Source organism: Vombatus ursinus, unplaced genomic scaffold (genome assembly GCF_900497805.2).
Source record: "Vombatus ursinus unplaced genomic scaffold, bare-nosed wombat genome assembly UNPS02014943.1, whole genome shotgun sequence".
In the NCBI taxonomy this organism is placed as follows: domain Eukaryota; kingdom Metazoa; phylum Chordata; class Mammalia; order Diprotodontia; family Vombatidae; genus Vombatus; species Vombatus ursinus.
This window is the reverse complement of record NW_020954721.1, coordinates 251,116-273,626: the sequence shown is the minus strand read 5'-3', so window position 1 is coordinate 273,626 and position 22,511 is coordinate 251,116. Positions and strand designations below refer to the sequence as shown.

At 37.4% G+C, this 22,511-nt stretch overlaps 1 pseudogene; it reads left to right on the top strand.

Annotated features, from left to right (window-relative positions):
• The window catches only part of LOC114029961, a 70,132-nt pseudogene extending 66,311 nt beyond the window's left edge, over window positions 1–3,821 (top strand).
• Window positions 3,822–22,511: the final 18,690 nt, after the last annotated feature.

Here is a 22,511-nt window from a genome sequence, read left to right as displayed (position 1 = left end):
CCAGTGCTGGGATTCTCACTTGCATCTTTGCTCCCAAGTGCTATGTGATCCTTCTGAGGCCAGACAGAAATACCCTGCACATACTGAAAAACAAAGCCAATCCCTGAGCAGCCAGGTCTTTTCAAGATCTTCCTCACAAATCACACTGAAGTATGTCCTGAGCTCTTATACTCTTCATAAAATATTCCAAATGCATCTAGCTTATGTACCTTCTACTTTTTATCATCATCTCTTTCTTTTTCATTTGATTCTAGCAGCTTTTGGAAAGGAATCATATTGCTTGATTTCGGAAAAAAAAAGATAGTATTATATCTGTTGTGTTGAAATATCTTACTATCACAGACACTTAATATATGAATGATGATTTCAAACAATAGTAGAAAAAGCTGATGGAGTAAAGATAGGATCACCTAGTTTTCACTTCTAACCCAGTATAAGTCCATCCAGCACTGTGAGTCATTGATTTCTTATTTACAAAGTTGAGATTATAATTTCTCCTCAATTTGTTTATCTGTGTTATATCCATCATTACATTTATCAAATAATATTGGATTAATTGAACACATACGTGAGAGATGTTTTGTCGGGGAATGTTCCTGGTCCAATCTATTTGCTTAGTAAGTTGATTTGTTATCAATGAACAAGTACGGAAATTGATTATACCTTCCATTCCTTTCAATCAATTGTTTACCTCTAGAGTTAGGGTCTATTGTAGAAAACTTTTGCCAAAGCTCCAGTTCCCTTATAATTTTTGCTGCTTACGTTTTTCCTACAATGTTGATGTGGACTAATGATATCATGCGAGTGATGCCTTCACTTGTTGGTGAATTGGTTTTAAGTGAAGAAGAGCTACACTAAGTTATGGACCCCACTCTATCTTCCAGAGTCATTGAAGGCCATTGGCAAGACATAAGTCAAGATAACTGGTGATTCCCTAGGATAGAGTGGGTGAACTTGGCCTTTCTAAATTCGAGTCTTTCCCAGGCCTGAGTACCTAAAGAGATGGGAATTTGATGTTCAGGCCACTAGATAGTTTAGGAAACATAAGAGTCATCGGGGCAATGACAGTCATCTTGGCCTATGTCTTACCACTGACCTTCAATGACCCTGGAGGAGAAAATGAAGCTGATGACTTTGCACAGCTAGGCTTCACTTAAATCCAATTCACTCACAAGTCAAGGCATCACCCTTGTGAGAAAGGTGCCACCAGCTACCCTAATATATAGGTAGATGCATCTGCCAGAGATTTAGTGGTCAGTGATAGTGAAAGCTCTGCAGACTAAGGTGGAAAGCCTGCCTCCTCAAGATGGCAGTATCCTCAGGGATTGTGATCTATCCTGACAAAGATGTCTCTGGTAGGTATGGATTGCGGGAGCCTACAAGAGAACTACACCTAAGGGAAACTTTATGAGTACTTTGCAAAGGTACAAAAAAAAAAAGATTTTTGGATCCAGGTTTCACAAGGTATGCCTTGGCCACATGTATTCTTTGGGAGTGTAAGTCACTTCCTTTGGAATTTAAGTATGTACCCTTTACCGCAAGAGTGCTCAAGAGGGGAGATGACTCTAGGTTGGGGGAATGTTTTATATCCACTATTGTTGTTCTACCTTCTCATTAAATACCTTTTCTAAGAGATCTTGAAGCCCAGGTGGTGGAGCAGGCAAACACCAACACCTGCACCCTCGAGTGATTCAGTGAGGGTGTGGGAACCAGTGGAAACTAGTTCAAAAAACCACCAGCTGTCTGGGAATTCTAAAGCAACTGGCTCTTCCAGTGCCTCAGAAAAACTAAGGGAAGCAGCAATCCATGGGGCACCAGGCAGATAAGCACCCTAAAACATCCATCTGAAAGGATCTAAAGAAAACGAAAGGAAGGAAAGGCCTGAGTGAGCAAGAAATCTCCAGGTTCCACACTACCCAATCCTTCCCCTAGAGTTCCAGTGTTGCTTTTTCCAGCCCAACACCAGGTAAGCTACCAGAACCCTATAGCCTCTAACTGCCAGTACTGGAGGCCCCAGCACAAAAAGTCAATAACCAGGCCCTAGACTGCCAATACAAGAAACTTGGGTCAGTGCTTTCTGCTCCCCAGCAGGAGAGCTCAAATCTCTTTAAAGGCCAGGAAATAAGTGAACACCATGAATAAAAAGAAATGTACCATAGATTCATATTATGAGAACAGTGAAGATCAAGGCAGAAATCCTAAAGAGCACAACATTGTCAACAAACCCACTTCTGGAACCTCAAAAGGGAATATGAACTGGTCTGAAGCCCCAAAAGCCTTCTTAGAAGAGCTCAAGAAGGATTTTAAAAATCAAATGAGAGAGGCAGAAGAAAAAAATGGGAAAAGAAATGAGAGGTATGCAAGATAGAGTCAATGCCTTGGAAAAGAAAGGACAAAAATTAAATATAGAAAACAAATCCTTAAAAAATACAATTGGCCAATTGGAAAAAGTACACTGAAGAGAACAAGTCCCTAAAAAATTCAATTGGCCAAATGGGGAAGGGGGTGCAAAATCTAATAGAAGAAAACAATTTGTTAAAAATTAGAAATGGGTAAATGGAAGCTAATGACTCTATGAGAGAGCAAGAATCAGTCAAACCAAAAGAAAAGAATGAAAAAATAAATGAAAATGCACAATACCTCATTGGTAAAACAACTGACCTGGAAAATTGATCCAGGAGAGACAATTTAAAAATTATTGGCCTACTTGAAAATCACGATAAAAAAAAAGAGCCTGGACAGTATCTTTAATGAAATCATAAAACACAACAACAGAAAAAACAACAACTGTCCGGAGGTCCTAGAACCAGAGGGTAAAATAGCCATAGAAAGAATCCACCCATCACCTCCTGAAAGATATCCCAAATTAAAAACACCAAGGAATATAGTAGCCAAATTTCAAAATTACCAGGTCAAAATGAAAATACTGCAAGAATCCAGAAAGAAACAATTTAAATATCATGGCACCACAGTCAGGATTACACAGGACCTTGCAGCTTTTACATTAAAATATCATAGGACATGGAATATGATATTCCATAAGATAAAAGAAGAGTGTGGATTACAACCAAGGATGAACTGCCCAGTGAAAATGAGCACAATCTTTCAGGGTAGGAGATGAATATTCAACAAAATAGGGGACTGTCATACCTTCCTGATATAATGACCAGAGCTCAAAAGAAAATTTGATCTTCAAATACAAGACTCAAGAGAGACATAAAAAGGTAAATAGGACAGAAAGAAACATGTTATTAATAGGGGCAAGCTGTTTATATCCCTACAAGAGAAGATGACACTTGTAAATCTTGAAAACTGTATTGTTATTACACCATGTTAAAGGGGTATACATAAAGGGGGTGGGTATAAATTGACTTTGATGTAATGATTAAAAACATTTAATCGACTTCTGCTTCTGGGAGCCAAGATGTCGTAGTAAAAGGTGAGTCTCTCTTACCCTCCCCTATTAAGCCCTGAAAGCCCAGAAAATATCACCCCAGAAAAAACCCTGGAACAGCTGAACCAGAAGAAAGATGGGGTGCAGCAGTCCAGTAGCCCAGGAAGCTTGAGGAATTAACTGGAAAGGCCCCTCTTACCTTAGAGGAAGGGGAACAGTACAGAACAAGAGGCATCCTAGCAAGCTAGTGGAAAGCCGCACCTCATCACACCAGGAAGACAGCCTGAAGCCCAGGTGGTGGAGCAGGCAAATACCAACACCTGGACACCCAAATGCCTCATTAAGGGTGGTGGAACTGGTGGAAACTAGCTCAGAAAACCACCAGGTGCCTTGGCATTCTACAGCAATCAACTCTCCCAGTGCCTAGGCAAAACTACGGGGAGCAACATTCCAAGAGGCCCCAGGTGGACAAACACCCTGCAACGTCCATCTGAAAGGAACTGAAGAAAGCAAAAGGAAGGAAAGGCCTGGGTGAGCAGGAAATCTCCAGGAGCCACACTACCCAATCCTACCCCTAGACTTCCAGTGTTGCTGATTCTAGCCCAATACCATGTGAGTTGCCAAAATCCTACAGTCTCCAACTGCCAACATTGGAGGACCCAGCAAACAAATCCATCACCCAGGCACTAGGATCCCAACACAAGAAGCTTGGGTCAGTGCTCTCTGCTCTCTAGCAGGAGAGCCCAATCTCTTTAAAGGCCAGGAAATAAGCAAACACCATGAGTAAAAAGAAACATATGATAGATTTTTATTATGGGAAGAGTGAAGATCAAGGCAGAAATTCTGAAGAGGACAACATTGCCAACAAACCCACATCTGGAACCTGAAAAGGAAATATGAACTGGTCTGAAGCCCAAAAAGCCTTCTTAGAAGAGCTCAAGAAAGATTTTAAAAGTCAAATGAGAGAGATAGAAGAAAAAAATGGGAAAAGAAATGAGAGATATACAAGAGAGAGTCAATAGCTTGGAAAAGGAAGGACAAAAATTAACTGTAGAAAACAAGTCCTTAAAAAATTCAATTGGCCAACTGGGAAAAAAAAAGTACACTGAAGAAAACAAGTCCCTAAAAAATAAAATTTGCCAAATGAGGAAGGAGGTACAAAATCTAATAGAAGAAAACAATGTGTTAAAAATTAGAATTGAGCAAATGGAAGCTACTGACTCTATGAGAGAGCAAGAATCAGTCAAGTAAAAACAAAAGAATGAAAAAATAAATGAAAATGTAGAATACCTCATTGATAAAACAACTGACCTGGAAAATAGATCCAGGAGAGACAATTCAATAATCATTAGTCTACCTGAAAACCACAATGAAAAAAAGAGCCTGGACAGTATCTTTCAGGAAATCATAAAGGAAAATTGCCCTGAGGTCCTAGAACCAGAGAATAAAATAGCCATAGAAGGAATCCACCTATCACCTCCTGAAAGAGATCCCAAATTGAAAACACCAATATAGTAGCCAAATTCCAATATTACCAGGTCAAAATGAAAATACTGCAAGCAACCAGAAAGAAACAATTTCAGTATCATGGAAGCACAGTTAAGATTACACAGGACCTTGCAGCTTCTACATTAAAAGACCACAGGGAGTGGACTATGATGTTCTGTAAGGCAAAGGAGCTTGGAATACAACCAAAGATCATCTACCCAGCAAAAATGAGCATGATCTTTCAGGGGATGAGATGAATATTCAATGAAACAGGGGACTTCCATACTTTCTTGATAAAAAGACCAGAGCTCAACAGAAAATTTGATCTTCAAATACAAGACTCAAGAGAGACATAAAAAGGTAAATGGGACAGAAAGATACAATATGTTGTTAATAAGGACAAACTGTTAACATCCCTACAAGGGAAGATGACACTTGTAACTCTTGAGAACTGTATTGTTATTACACCATGTTAAAGGGATATACATAAAGGGGGTGGGTATAAGTTGACTTTGATGTAACAATAAAAAAAATCTAATCAAGTGGTTTAAATGGATCCAAGTAAATGTTTGAACCTTACTCTCATCAGATTTGTCTCAAGAATGGAATAACATAATCAGTTAGGCATAGAAATCTAACATGCCCTACAGGCAGTAGGAAGGAAAAGGGGAAAGAAAAGGGAGGGGGGATAGAAGGGAGAAAAGAAGTGGTAGGTGTAAAGGAGAAGAAAAGAGGGGGCTAAGAGAAGGGAGTTGGGACTGAGGGTGGTGGTGGTCAAAAGCAAAACATTAGTGAGGAGGGAAAAGGAGAAAGGAGAAAGAAAAGCATGAACTGGGGGGAGGAGTATGGAGAGAAAGACACAGATAGTAATCATAACTGTGGATGTGATATATGAATGTAATGGAATAGTATTGTGCTATAAAAAATGATGAACAGAGTTCAGAAAAACCTGGAAAGACTTGTATGGTTTTAATGTGAGTGAAGTGAGCAGAACCAGGAGAAAGTTGTACACAGTAACAGTCATATTGTGTGATGATGACTATTGATAGACTTAACCCTTCTCAGCAATACAAGGAGCTAAGACATCTCCAAAGGCCTCATGATGGAAAATGATATCCCCAAAGAAGAAATAACTATGGAGTTTGAATGCAGATCGAAGTATACTAGTTTCTGTTTTTTTTTCTTCTTTGGTGTTTTGTTTCCTCTTTCTGGTGGTTCCTCCTATTCTAATTCTTACTTACAACATCACTAATGTGAAAATATGTTCAATAGGAATGTATATGTATATCCTATATCAGATTGTGCTCCTTCTTGGAGAGGGAGGTAGGAAGGGAGGGGGAGAAAAATGTAAAACTCATAAGCTTATGGAAGTGATTGCTGATACATCAAAATAAATTAATAAAAAAAAGAATTAGAATAAAGAAAAGAAACACATACTTGTCAGTTCATACAGTAAAATGTTGTTCAATTCTAGCCTCAGACACTTACTAGCCATGTGAACCTGGGTAAATCAGTTAACCTCTGTTTGCCTTAATCTATTGGAGATGGAAATGACAAACAACTCCAGTATCTTTGCCAAGAAAACCCCATGGACAGTACTGGCATGCTATGGTCCATGGGATCACAAAGACACAACTGAACTACTAAACAACAGTAAAATACTTTTATAACAAGGCTCATCTTTAGGAAGTTCTATTTAATTAGTTTTTTTAAACCCCTCCTCCCCCCCATGGACCAATGTATAGTCCAAACGGAACTACTGAATTTAAGAGTAAAAGGGGTCAGGGGACATTTGTCCACTGGGGAAAAAATACCCTTTCTCAAAACCAATTGATTAAGGGGTTGATTGGTATTGGAGGGTTAATGGGCATCATAATAGCACCCACCTCTTAGACTTATGAGGATCAGAGGAGATCTCTGTGAAATGCTTAGGAAAATGCTCAGCACATAATAGACACAATTTACAAGTTGTTACGATTATTCTAGTTATTATTATTAAAGATAGACTAAGTGACTAGCTCAGAGTCACATAACAAGCACATGTGAAAGAAAGGTCTTAAATCCAGGCCTTTAAAACTTCATAGGATTGTTGCATAAGATTCCCTCTGGCACTCGCAAAGGCATGTTAGCTTGGGGCTTCAAAGGTATAAGTACTATTCCTACTCTTTGCATTCTAGGAATAACCTTGAAGAGTTTGGGCTTCTGACATTATCTCTCACAAGCCTTTCCCTCCTAATACTTTTTTTTCTGTCAATATTCTGTCTTTATTCAATTCCAGATGGTTCAGTACCTCTTCATGCTTCTCATATCTTGTATTTGAAAGTCAAATTTTCTATTAAGCTCTGGTCTTTTCATCAAGAATGCTTGAAAGTTCTCTATTTTACTGAATATCCATTTTTTTTCTTGAAGGATTACACTCAGTTTTACTGGGTAGGTGATTCTTGGACTCCTAACTCCTTTGACCTCTGAAATATCATATTGCAAGCCCTCCAATCCCTTAATGTAGAAGCTGCTAAATCCTGTGTTATCCTGATTATGCCTCCAGAATTGTTTCTTTCTGACTGCTTACAATAATTTCTTCCAAGGTGGTATGATTAAGGGCAAGGTGTTTACTCTTTTCTTGGCCTGTGATCTGCTCTATGAGTGACCGCAAGTACTCTTTTCTGCCTTGGAACTGTGAGCAGGATTCCCTTTCCACCAAGGCATAAGCTCCACAATGCCAGCACTCTTCCTTACCCTAGGATTGCAACCAGAACTGTGACGCGGATACAAGCACAGGCCAAGCAAGAAAATCCTGCCTTGGTACCAGCAAAGAGATCCCTGCAATCCTCCTCTGATCAGTCACTCAATTCCCCCTCAGCCTGTGGCCCAAAAACTATGGAAGCAGCCTCTGCCCCAGGTGCCGGGATTGAGGCTGGGATAGAGCTTCTCTTTCACAGCAGTCACAGAATTTTCCTACTGACCTTCTAAGTTGGCTTTGGCATTTGTGGGTTGAGAAGTCTGGTAATTGCCACAGCTGCTCCAGGTTTGATGAGGCCTGTTTTGGCTGCGTGCCCACGCTGAACAGTGTTTCCCTCCCAGCCAGGCATGGTACACTTTTCTAATAGACCATCCGGGTTGTCTTAGCCTGGAACTTTGTTTCACTCTGTCTTTTTGTGGGTTCTGCTGATCTAGAATTTGTTTAGAGCCATTTTTTGTAGGTATTTGGAATTGTTTGGGGGAGAACTCAAGCAAGTCACTGCTTTTACTCCACCATCTTCCCTCTGCCCACTCTCCTAATATTTTTAGAAAAGATTTCTTAGATATGCCAGGAGTTGATTTTCATAAGACATAATAAAAGTGAGAAAGTAGTCATGCATCAATAGTTTTTTTCTGATTTTTTGTCATTCTTTAAAAAATATTTTCCTGAATTTAACATCTTGAGATGTCATACTACTTCCTCTAATGAATAAACAGGGCACTGGTAATAAACAAAAAATAAATATGAGAAAGACAAAAAGTTAAGAACTGGCCACCATGTAATTCTTACAGCAAATGGATCTGAAGCTAATGTCACCAAGCCAGCAGTATAGACATTCTCATAGCTCCTGGCTTCCCTCTGCTCTCACATTGCATTCACAAATATGCCACACAACTATGATCACTTTGGCTGCTACAAATTTGGAAACTATACTTAAGAGCTAAGTTCTTTAAACATTCCTTGTCAGGATAATTGAGAGTGAGGAGATATTCTTTCTTCCAGGTTAAGTTGAAGACATGCCATAACATAGAGTTCCACTCCTGGATTCTCCCATTCAAAATTCTTATTTTCTAGGCCAGAGCATTCATGAGACCCATGAGCCTGGGACAAATTTATCTTCCTCAGTTTCAGAGTTAAACCCATAAATTTCCTCTTCCTGTGTCAATGAGTTAAAGAAACTGAATCAAGGTAGTCTTGAGGATCTAGAGGAAGACAAGATGTATATGTCATTTTTTTGAAAATTATATAGGAAGTCCTAATGAGTCAATTTAAAAACTAATTGAAATAATGAATATCTTGAGCAAAGGTGCACCATATTAAAAACCCAAACAAATCATCAGCATTTCTGTTTAGTACCAACCAAATTAATCAGTAAGAGGTTACAAAGAGAAATTACATTTAATATGACTACAGACAGTATAAAACATTTGAAAGTCTACCCAACAAGGAACACACAGGACATTATTACTTCACACAAATACAGAGATATCTAAAGAATTAGATTAAATATAAATTGCTCATGCATAGGCTAAGCCAATATAATAAAATGAAAATAGCAACTAAATTAATTTGCTTATTCTGTGACATTATCTAACTCTATAAGGTAATTCTTTGGTAGTTTGATTAATATGCTAAAAATACATGAATGACAACACTATGAGAGTCAGTTTACAGATCTAAGGCTTTACTAAACTTTGAAACATATACTTTAAAGAACTTGATAATAATTAAATTCATTTGAAGAAATGTCAGATCTAGACTATCAAGGGCAATAATGGGTAAAAAGTCATGATGAACTTAGAGAGCTCAAACTATATTATAAAAAGAAGCTATCAAATTCATGTGACCTTTGCTAAACAGAAAAGTAAATCAATGGAATAGGGAAAGCAAGAATCAGAACAATTGAAATCAGTAGCACAAAGATTCACAAAAGGAAAACAAATTATTTGGGAAAGAAACTTCATTACTGATAAGAAACTGCTAGGGAAAATAGAATGCAGTCTAGTATTAACTAAGCTCAGAATAATATCTAGCACCATTTTCCACAATCAATTCAAAAAGATATATGACCTTAATATAAAGTATCATAACATAAGTATTAGAAGAGAGTCAGATCATATTCCTCTTCAGTTATAAATGTGAGATTTATTCCTAACCAACAGGGGAGAAATAATTACAAAAGATAATATATTTGATAACCTGAAACTGAAGAGGGTCTGCATAAACAAAATTAATGTAACTAGAATAGGGAAAAATGGCTGAATGGGATAAAATTTGTGTTGTAATTATCAGACAAAGCATTTGCTTATATGTATGTATATTATATATATATACATATATATATATACACACACACACACATGTACCTATATATACACCATACATATGAACATATATGCGTACCTAGCTCAATATATGCATTTATTGTGATAATTAAAACACACTTATATAAAATAACATCATATATATGTATATATCCAAAAGCCATACCCCAATAGATATGTATTTCAATAATATGAAGAAACGTGCCCAAAAGGCAAAATTGGAAACTATTAACAGATATTTTTAAAAAAAATTCTCCAGGGGCAGTTAGGTGGCACAGTGAATGGAGCACCAGCCCTGGAGTCAGGAGGACCTGAGTTTAAATGTGGCCTCAGACACATGATACTCACTAGTTGTGTGACCCTGGGCAAGTCATTTTGGAAGTCAATTTGAGGTTTCATCTCACATAGCCAATTGGGGGAAAATGACAAAAAGTTGGACATAGTCAATATAGGAAGGTAGCATTGTTAGTAAAGCTGTAAAGTAGCAAAAGTATTTTGTATAGAAATTTGGAATTACATATTGTTATGTATATACTTTTATACTTTTTCGATTGATTTGATTTTGTTCATTTTTTATGTCTTCCTTTTATCTTTGAAATTTTTATTTTGTTATGTCATGAATCTCTGGGAAGGATTGGGGTAAATATATTGGGTAAAATTAAAGTAATGCAAAAAAGAAAATGGATAGCGTGCTAGTTCTGGATCAGGAAGACCTGAGTCCAAATATTACATCTGCATTTACCACATGTATGGCCCAGGGAAAGTCACTTAGCCACTGTTTGCCCCAGTGTCCTCATCTGTAAAATGATGATAATAATAACATCTACCTCCTACGGTGGTTGTGAGGACCAAATGAGAAAATAATTGTAGGGTGACAGAGCCAAGATGGTGGAAGGAAAGCAGTGACTTGCTTGAGTCTCCCCCCAAACCCCTCCAAATACTTAAAAAAATGGCTCTAAAAAAATTCTAAAGCAACAGAACCCACAAAAAGACAGAGTGAAACAAATTTACAGCAAGGACAGCCTGGATGGTTGACCAGAAAGGCATATCGCACTGGGTGAGGAGAGGAGTGCAGTTTGGCATGGACACGCAGGCCTTATTGACCCTGGAGCAGGCCTCAGAGGACTGAATCATGGGCAGCTGTGGCAGTTTCCAGATTTCTCAGCCCAGGAACAGCAAAGACAACTTAGAAGGTCAGTGGGAAAAGTCTGTGACTGAGGTGAGAGAGGAGCTAGGTCTCAGCCAGAGTCTTGAGAGCAGAGTCTTGAGCTGTTTCCTGAGCTTCCAACCCACAGACTGAGGGGGAATCAAGTGACTGATCAGAGGGGGATTGCAGGGATGTCTTTGCCAGTGCTGAGGCAGGAATCTCTTGCTTTTCCAGTGCTTGGATCTGGGTCACAGTTCTCAGGGGTGGTCCTGGGGCAAGGAGGAACATTGGTGTGGTGGAGCTTGTTGTGGAGGTGGAGAGAAAACACCTCGTGCCTTATCATACCACCTTGGAAGAACTGAAAGTTTTCAGATCCCTAGAAGTATCTCTGAAAACAGCTGTACAAAGCCGCGAATCTTGGGACAGAACATTCTCCACATTGGAAGCAGACTTTTACCTTAACAAAAAGTTTAAAACTCAGGTAATTGGCCAGGATCATGAGTAAGCAGCGCAAAAAGAGTCACAATATATTGTCTTACTTTGGTGACAAAGAAGATCAAAACATACAAGAAGAAGACAACAAAGCCAAAGCTCCTACGTCGAAAGCCTCCAATAAAAATATGAATCAGTCCCAGGCCTTGAAAGAGCTCAAAAGGGATTTTGAGAAGCAAGTAAGAGAAGTAGAGAAAAAACTGGGAGTGATGCAAGAAAATTGTGAAAAACAAGTCAACAGCTTGCTAAAGGAGACCAAAAAAAATACTGAAGAAAGTAACACCTTAAAAAATAGCCTAACTCAAATGGCAAAAGAGGTCCAAAAAGCCAATGAAGAGAAGAATGCCCCAAAAAATAAAATTGGCCAAATGGAGAAGGAAATCCAAAAGCTTACTGAAGAAAATACTTCCTTAAAAATTAGAATAGAGCAATTGGAAGCTAGTGACTTTATGAGAAATCAAGACACTGTAAAACAAATCCAAAAGAATGAAAAATTAGAAAACAATGTGAAATATCTCATTGGAAAAACAACTGACCTGGAAAATAGATCCAGGAGAGAGAATTTAAAAATTACTGGACTACCTGAAAGCCATGATAAAAAAAAGAGCCTAGACATTATTTTTCAAGAAATTATCCAGGAAAACTGTCCTGATATTTTAGAACCAGAGGGCAAAATAGAAATTGAAAGAATCCACCAATCTCCTCCTGAAAGAGATCCTCAAAGAAAAACTCCTTGGAATACTGCAGCCAAATTTCAAAGTTCCCAGGTCAAGGAGAAAGTATTACAAGCAGCCAGAAAGAAACATTTCAAGTATTGTGGAAACACCATCAGGGTAACACAAGATTTAGCTGCTTCTACATTAAGGAACAACAGGACGTGGAATATAATATTCCAGAGGGTAAAGGAGATAGGATTACAACCAAGCATCACCTATCCAGCAAAACTGAGTATAATCCTGCAGGAGAAAAATGGGTCATTCAGTGAAATAGAGGACTTTCAAGCATTCTTGATGAAAAGACCAGAGATGAATTGAAAATTTGATTTTCAAATACAAGACTCCAGTGGAACATGTAGAGGTAAACAGGAAAGAGAAAATCATAAGAGACTTATTAAGGTTGAACTGTTTCCATTCCTGCATGGAAACATGATATTTGTAACTCATGAGACCTTTGTCATTATTAGGGTAGTTGAAGGGGAAAAAAATTATATGTATGTATATGTAGATATAGATAGATAGATAGATAGATAGATAGATAGATAGATAGAGGGCACAGGGTGAGTTGAAAATGAAGGTGTCATATCTAGAGGATAAAATTAAGGGGTGAGAGAATTATACTAGGAGAAGGAGAAAGGGAGAGGTAGAATGGGGTAAATTATCTCACAAAGAAAGAAAAACAGAAAAGAAAAGGCTCTTACAGTGGAGGGGAAATGGGGGAAGGTGAGAGGGAATGAGTGAATCTTATTCTCATTGGATTTGACTTCAGGAGGGAATAACATACACACTCAATTGGGTATGGAAATCTGTTTTATCCTATAGGAAATTAGTGGGTAGGAAGGGGACAAGAGAGTAGGAGGATGATAGAATGAAGGGCACATTGGGAAAGGGGGTAATCAGAAGCAAATACTTCTGAGGAGGGACAGGGTCAAAAGAAAGAATAGAATCAATGGGGGGGGCGGGATAGGATTAAGGGAAATAAAGTCAGTTTTTCACAGCATGTCTACTTTAGAAGTGTTTTACATAACTGCCAATATATAACCTATATTTAGTTGCTTGCCTTATCAATGTGGGTGGGTGGGGAGGGAGGAAGGGAGAAAATTTGGAACCCAAAGTTTTTAAAACACATGTTTAAAAAAATGTTTTCACATGCAACCGAGAAATGAGAAATACAAGAAATGGGGTACAGAAATCCATTCTGCCCTACAGGAAAATTGAAGGGGAAGAGGATAAAGGAGGGGGGGGGGAGATAGAAAAGAAGGCAGATTAGGAGAAGGGTATTCAGAATGCATGTCATCTTGGGGTGGAAGGAGGTGCGAGATGGGGTGAAAATTTGGAACTCAAAATCTTGTGGAAGTAAATGTTGAAAACAAAAAAAAATTACCATAAAAAAGAGAAAATAATTGTAAAGTACTTCACAAGGTGCCTGACACATAATAATCACTACACCAGTTGTTATTCATTCCAGTTGTGTTGAACCCTTTGTAACCCATTTATGATTTTCTTGGCAAAGATACTAGAATGATTTGCCATTTTGTTCTCCAACTCATTTCAAAGATAAAAAAATCTAAGGAAAAGAGGGTTAAGTGACTTACTTCAGGTCACAACAGCTATTAAGTGTCTAAGGCTAGATTTGAACTCAGGCAGATTAATCTTCCTAACTCCACATCCAGCATTCTACCCACTGCTGTCACCTAGCTGTCCAATCACTATATAAATGTTAGTTAATATTAACAATAATAATAGGAAAAATGCACTTTCTGTAAATGATAAGTAGTGTGTACCTAAAATCAAGAGCAGCTTTATCTACAATGGGGACAAGACTTCCCAATAAAATTAGAGGTCAAGCAATGATAATCCATTATCACATTTATTCTTTTTTTTTTTTTAGGCAATTGGGGTTAAGTGACTTGCCCAGGGTCACACAGCTAGTAAGTGTCAAGTGTTTGGTCTGAGGCCGGATTTGAACTCAAATCCTCCTGACATTAAGGCCTGTGCTCTATCCACTGTGCCACCTCGCTGCCCCCTATCACATTTATTCTGCTAGAAATATTAACTACAGCAACAACAGAAGATAAAATTAAGGAATAAACATAACCAAAGTGGTAACAAAAATATCACCTTGTGCAGATACTGTGGCATTTTTAAGAACCCTAGAGAAGAAACTGAAAAAAAAAATGAAATTTTTATCTTCAGAAAAATTTCAGAATATACAACAAACTCCCACAAATTCAATACAATGAACCTGAACTCGGATAGACTTGCAGAGATAGTGGAGGATAGAAGGACCATATTATAATGTTTGTATGTATAAATATATATGCATATATATGTATATATATGTATATATGAGTGTGCATGTGTGTGTGTGTACACCATATTATATGGACCATGTTATAGTCCATGTGGTCACAAATTGTTGACATAACTTAATGACAACATATTACCAGTAAAATCTATCAAGAAGATAAACATACACACATATCAGCACTTAAATATCTATATATTTTAGAGAGAGTGGGGAATAGTGCAGAGGAAAAAAGAGAGAAAGAGAAAGAGAAAGAGAGAGAGAGAGAGAAATTTCATTTAAAATAACTACTGAGAAAGTATTTCACAATGTACTTGGTCACACATACACACAGAGGAATTATCATTCCTGTTGCACAAAGTTTCTGTGTTAATGTTACAGTGTTCACATATGAAATATATTACAAAAGGGTCTTTGCACAAGTGAAAATCTATTTTTTTCTCTGTCCTCAAGTTTTATTGGTGCCTTTGGATTTTACATCGCATTCATTTCCAAACATAATCATCCTCTACTGAGTAAAGCCAGCCCTGTAGTCATTTTTTTATTTTTTTGATTAATTTATTTATTTTTAGTTTTCAACATTCACTTCCATAAGCTTTCAAGTTTTTAATTTTCTCCCCTCCCTCCTTCCCTCCCTCCCCAAGACAGCATGCAATCTGATATAGGCTCTTCATATATATTCCTTTTAAACATATTTTCACATTAGTCATGTTGTAAAGAAGAATTAGACCAAATAGGAAGAACCAGAAGAGAGAAGAAACAAAACAAAACAGAAAAAAGGAGCAAATAATATGCTTCGATCTGCATTCAGACTCTGTAGTTCTTTGTCTTGATGTGGATAGCATTTCTTTTTTTTTTTTAATTTACTTATTTTTAGTTTTCAACATTCACTTCCACAAGATTTTGAGTTCCAAATTTTCTTCCCATCTCATCCCTTCCCCCACCCTAAGATGGCATGCATTCTGTATACCCCTTCCCCTAATAAGGCCTCCCTTCTTTCTCTCCCTGCCTTCTCTCTTTTCCCTTCTATTTTCCTGTACAGCAGGATAGATTTCTATGCCCCATTTCCTGTATTTCTTATTTCCCAGTTGCATATGAAAACAATTTTTTTTAACATTTGTTTTTAAAACTTTGGGTTCCAGAATTTCTCCCTTCCTCCCTCCCCACCCACCTTCACTGAAAAGGCAAGCAACGTGATACAGATTATACATGTGTAGTTATGCAAAACACTTACATAGTAGTCATGTTGTGAAAAGCTAAGTATATTTCCCTTCATCCTATCCCGTCCCCCATTTATTTTATTCTCTCTTTTGACCCTGTCCCTCCTCAGAAGTGTTTGCTTCTGATTACCCTCTCCCCCAATCTGTCCTCCTCTCTATCATCTCCCTGTTCTCTTGTACCTTTCCTCCCTATTTTTCTGTAGGGTACGATAGATTTCCATACCCAATTGACTGTGTATGTTATTCCCTCCTTAAGCCAAATCCTATGAGAATAAGATTCACTAATTCCCTGTCACCTTCCTCCATGTCCCCTCCACTGCAAAAGCCTTTTCTTATCTATTTCATATGAAATAATTTACCTCATTCTACCTCCCCCTTTCTCCTTCTCCCAGCATAATCCTCTCTCATCCCTTAATTTTATTCTCCACATATCACCTCTTCATCTTCAACTTACCCTGTGCCCTCTATTTATCTATCTATCTATCTATCTATCTATCTATCTATCTATCTATCTATCTATCTATCCACATACTTTTTCCCTCCAACTACCCTAATACTGACAATACCATCTTTCCATGCAAGAATATAAACAGTTCAACCTTAATAAGTCTCTTATGATTTCTCTTTCCTGTTTACCTCTTCATGTTTTTTTCTCAAAGTCGGACTTTCTATTCAGCTTTGGTCTTTTCATCAAGAATGCTTCAAAGTCCCCTATTTCACTGAATGGTCATTTTTTCCCCTGAAAGATTATACTCAGTTTTGCTGGGTAGGTGATTCTTGGTTGTAATCCTATCTCCTTTGACCTCTGGAATATTACATTCCATGCCCTCTGGTCCTTTAAGGTAGAAGCTGCTAAATCTTGTGTTATACTGATTGTGTTTCCACAATACTTGAACTGTTTCTTTCTGGCTGTTTGCATTATTTTCTTCTTGACCTGGGAACTCTGGAGTTTGGTTACAATATTCCTAGGAGTTTTCCTTTGGGAATCTCTTTCAGGAGGTGATTGGTGGATTCTTTCCATTTCTATTTTGCCCTCTGGTTCTAAAATATCAGGGCAGTTTTCCTGGATATTTTTCTTGAAAGATGGTGTCTAAGTTCTTTTTTGATCATGGCTTTCAGATAAACCAATAATTTTTAAATTCTCTCTCCTGGATCTATTTTCCAGTCAGTTGTTTTTTTTTTTTTTCCAATGAGATATTTCACATTGTTTTCTAATTTTTCATACTTTTGGATTTGTTTTACAGTGTCTTGATTTCTCATAAAGTCACTAGCTTACAATTGCTCCATTCTAATTTTTAAGGAAGTATTTTCTTCAGTAAGCTTTTGGACTTCCTTTTCCATTTGACCAATTTTGGTTTTGAAGGCATTAATCTCCTTATTGACTTTTTGGACCTCTTTTGCCATTTGAATTAGGCTATTTTTTTTAAAGGTGTTATTTAATTCAATATCTTCTTGGGTTTCCTTTAGCAAGCTGTTGAGTTGTTTTTCATGATTTTCTTGTATCACTCTCATTTCTCTTCCCATTTTTCCCCCTACTTCTCTTACTTGCTTCTCAAATTCCTTTTTAAGCTCTTCCATGGCCTGGTACTGATTCATATTTTTCTTGGAAGTTTTGGATGTAGGAGCTTTGACTTTGTTGTCTTCTTCTGGTTGTATATTTTGATCTTCTTTATTACCAAAGAAAGATTCTATAGTTTGACTATTTTTGGATCTTTGTTTATTCTTGATCCCAGTCAATTACTTGAGTTTCAAACTTTTTGTTAAGGTAGAGGTCTGCTTCCAATGTGGAGAATGTACTGTCCCAAGATTCAGGGATTTTGTGCAGCTGATTTCTGAGATATTTCTAGGGATCTGTAAATTTTCAGTTCTTCCAAGGTGGTATGATAAGGGGTGAGGTGTTTCCTCCTTTCATGGTCTGTACTCTGGTCTATGAGTGAACACAAGCACTCTTTTCTGCCTTTGAGCTGTGAGGAGGATTTCCTCTCCACTACCACTCCACCACTCCAACATTACAGCACTTCTCCTTGCCCCAGGACTGCCACCCAGAACTGTGATCCAGATCTAAGCATGGGCAAAGCAAGAGAATCCTGCACCAGCAGAGAGATCTCTGCAATCCCCATCTGATCAGCCACTTGATTCCCCCTCAGTCTGTGGGCTGGAAGCTCAAGAAAAAGCCGCTGCCCCAGGGTCAAGCTCTGGGACTGGGGCTGGGACTGCACTACTTTCTCTCACTGCAGTCACAGACTTTTCCCACTGACCTGAGTTGTCTTTGGTGTTCATCGTTTGAGAAGTCTGGAAACCACCACAGCTGTCCATGATTCAGTCCTCTGAGGACTGTTCCATGTTCGTTGAGACCTGCCTGCCTGAGTGCCCAAGTCGAATTGTGCTCCTCTCCCTACTCAGCATGATATACCTTTCTGATCAACTATCCATGCTGTCTTAGGCTTTAAATTTGTTTCATTCTGTCTTTTTGTGGGTTTTGCTGCTTTAGAATTTATTTAGAGCCATTTTTATAGGTATTTGGAGGGGTTTGGGGGAGAGCTCAAGCACATCACTGCTTTTACTCTACCATCTTTGCTCTGTCCCCCACCTGGATAGTATTTTCCATCATGAGACTTTTGGAGACATCTTAGATCCTTGCATTGCTGAGAAGAGCTGAGTCTATCAAAGTTAGTCATTACACTATGTGGCTGTTACTGTGTACACAGTTCTCCTGGTTCTGTTCACTTCACTCAGTATTAGTCCATAAAAGTCTTTCTAGGGCTTTCTGAAGTCTGCTTGCTCATCATTTCTTATGGCACAATAGTATTCTATTACATTCATATACCACAACTTGTTCAGTCATTCCTCAATTGATGGGCATCGCCTCAATTTCCAATTCTTTGCCATCACAGAAAGAGCTGCTATAAATATTTTTGTACATGTGGGTCCTTTTCCCATTTTTATGATCTCTTTGGCATACAGCCCTAGAAGTGATATTGCTGGATCAAAGGGTATGCACATTTTATAGCCTTTTAGGCATAGTTCCAAATTGCTCTCCAGAATGATTGGATCAGTTCACAGCTCTATCAACAATGCATTAGTGTTCTAATTTTCCCACATCTTCTCCAAAATGTATCATTTTTCTTGTTTCGTCATGTAAGCCAATCTGATAGATGTGATGGGGTACCTCAGAATCTTTTTGATTTGCATTGCTCTAATCAGTAGTGATTTAGAGCATTTTTTCATATGACTATTGATAGCTTTAATTTCTTCCTCCAAAAACTGCCTCTTCATATCCTTTCACCATTTATCAATGGGGGAAAGCACAAATCTATTTTGAGGAATATTAATTGCTCATGTGTAGGCCAAAGCAAAATAATAAAAAGCACAATACGGCCTGAATTAATATATGTACTCGGTGCCATAAAAACTAAACTACATAAGGTTTACTATGAACAGTAAGGCAATATAACAACACAATTAATTTGGAGAACAATATTTCAAGAATTTCAAGGGAATTAAGGGAAAAAATCTGGGAAGGAAAGTTGCCTTTGAGGACTAGATGTTAAATTTACATCATAGTTTTCAACAAACACAAGATCCCAGCTTTGGTGGCAAGACCTTATTACTTGACAAAAACTGTGGAAAAACAAGAAAGTGGTCAGGAAGAAACTACATGTTTACCAACATCTTAAGCTGCTTTCCAAGACAATCTAAAAATGGGTACGTGACTTCAATAGAAAGAGTGATATAAAGTAAGTGGGGAATTTTAGAAGAAATCTGTTCTCTATCAGTTTTGTGTATAGGGGAAGAGTTTATGACAAAAAAATGAAAGAAAAGCTTCACAAGAGGCAAAATGAATAATTTTGATTATATATATTTATTTTTAAATTACCCAAAGCCCCCAATTCAGCTAAGATTATAAGAAAAGCAGGAAACCAGGGGATAGGGGAAATCCTTGAAACAAGTTTTTTTTTTTTTTAAGTTTTCTTTCTCAAATATACAATTAACTGTGTCAATGGTTTTAAAGTAATATCTACTTTCAAATTGAATCTTGACTGGAACCTCTGAATCTTTCTGAAATAAATTCATATTGTCAATAGGTATGTGAAAAAAAATGTTCCAAAACACTTTTAAGAAAAGATATGCAAATTACAATAATGCTAGGACATAAGCTAATGTCCAACATGTGGGCAAAATCAAAACGTAAAGAAAATGAGAAAGACTGGAGGTCTCTAGGAAGAGAGGTCAATTAATATATTTTCAATAGAGCTATTAATTGGTCTAGATGTTCTAGGAATCAATTTGTAACTATGACCAAAAAAACTTATAAAACTAGACATACTATTTAATCCAGTGATACTGCTACTATTTCCACATTCCTCCACCACCCTGATGAGATCAACAAAAATGAGGAAGAATTCATATATATGAACTATACACATACACAGATGCATAGTCTATATCCTGAGCTCCAATCCTATAAAAATATTTTATTGAAAAGTCCAAGCTGAGTATCTGCTAGACTTTTCATGCTTGACATTTCATTAAGACAACTTTATTTTTCTACTCTAAACAAAACCCTGTTTAGAACTTCCAGATTTTTGCTGAGCCTCCAACTTTTGTTGAAATCATACAGATTCTAAAGTTGAGCATCAATTTCAACTTCTTTTTGTCTTACTCTTTAGCCAATCACTTGCTCAGTCATAATTTCTGCCAACACACAATCATTTGAGACCCACTTGGCTCATTTCTGCTCACTTAATCATTACCCTAGTTTGAAACTTTATCATGTCTTCTCTGGATTATTTCAATAACCTTCTAATTATTGTCTAACCTAACTGCTCATATGTCTCCTGAGGCCCACTAGTCTCCCTTGAGCTGGCAAAGGATTTTCCTAAATCAGAGGTCTTGGAATGATACTTCCATATTTGCAGAATTCCAGTTGTGTTTTGGTACTTTATTGACAAATGTAAACCGAACAAGTATCTAAAACTTTTCATAACCTGGTCCCAACCTAAATATCTAAATTTATTTTCTTTATAATCTTTCACACACATTTTAATATAGCCAAAGAGAACACACTTTTTCATGGTCCGTGCACCATCTGTCATCTTCATGATTTGTAAAGGTTGTCTCCATGCTTAGGATGAACGCTTTCCTCATCACCTTTTATTGGAATTCTAAGTTTCAGGTTCAACTTTTAGGCCACTTTGGATGTGAAGCCTTTTCTATTTTCTTTGAGCTGCTGGTACTGTCCCCCCACAAAACATGGTTTATCTCTTTTGTAACATATTTTAATATTGTACTAAAAACATTTGTTTTAATGAAAATAGGTCTCTAGCACTATTAGCTCTTTACCCCCTGCTGCCCTTCTCTGTATCTGTTCTTAATTCATACCTTGTTAGTATGAGATAATTGTTCTCTTCCTAACCATGTTTTTTTTTTTAGCATTATCCCATTATACTCAACTCAATCTCAAAGGTTTTCTTCATGTATGCTCTTTTCGAACTATCTTAGCAATGATAAAATTCTTAAGAGTTACAGATAAGGGACAGCTAGGTAGCACAGTAGATAGAGCACTGGCCCTGAATTTAGGAGGACCTGAGTTGAAATCTGGCCTCAGACACATAACACTTACTAGCTGTGTGACCTTCTGCAAGTCGTTTAACCTCATTGCCTAAGCCCCCCCCAAAAAAAAACAGACAAAAAAAAACCCTTATTTGAGGCAGCTGGTAGCTTAGTGGATAGAGCTCTGGCCCTGAACTCAGGAGGATCTGAGTACAAATCCAGTCTCAGAGCAAACATTTGACACTTACGAGCTGTGTGACCCTGGGAAAGTCACTTAACCCCAATTGCCTAATATGTGTGTGTGTGTGTGTGTGTGTGTGTGTGTGTGTGTGTGTGTGGTTACAGATAATATTTTTTCAATATGAGGAGTAAATAGTTTGATCTTATTGAATCATTTATAATGAGTCATTAATGTTTATCTTCTTATGCTTCTAATTCTTATAGGTCAAATTTTGAGTTCAGTTCTGGTCTTTACCTCAAGAATATATGAAAGTCCTTTAATTTATTAAATATCCCTTTTTTCCATTCAGGATTGCATTCAACTTTGTTGAGTAAATTATTCTTGGTTACAAGTCCAGGTCCTTTGCTCTTTGGAATATCATATTCCCTGCCCTTTGGTCTTTTAATGTAAAAGATATTGTATCATCATGACTGTAGTATCACATTATAAAAGTTATTTCCTTCTAGTTGCTTTTAATATTTCTCCTTAAATTAGGATCTTTGAAACTTAGCTATGATGGTCCTGTGACATTTCATTTTGGAAACTCTTACAGGTAGGAAATGGTACATTTTTTCCAATTTGCATTTTGTCTTCTGGTTCTAAAACTTCAGGGCAATTTTCCTTAATAATTTCTTACAGCACAGTTGCTATATTCTTTTTTTTTTTTTACTATTACTTTTAGGAAGTCCAGCAGTTCTTATATTGTCTCGGCTTGATCTGTTTTCCGAATCAGTTGTTTTTCTAATGGGATATTTTACATTCTCTTCATTTTTTTTCATTCTTTGGACTTTGTTTTCTTATTTCTTTGTGTTTTTTAAAGTCATTACCTCCTCTTTGTCCAATTCTATTTTTTAAGTGAGGCAATTGGGGTTAAGTGACTTGCCCAGAGTCACACAGCTAGGAATTATT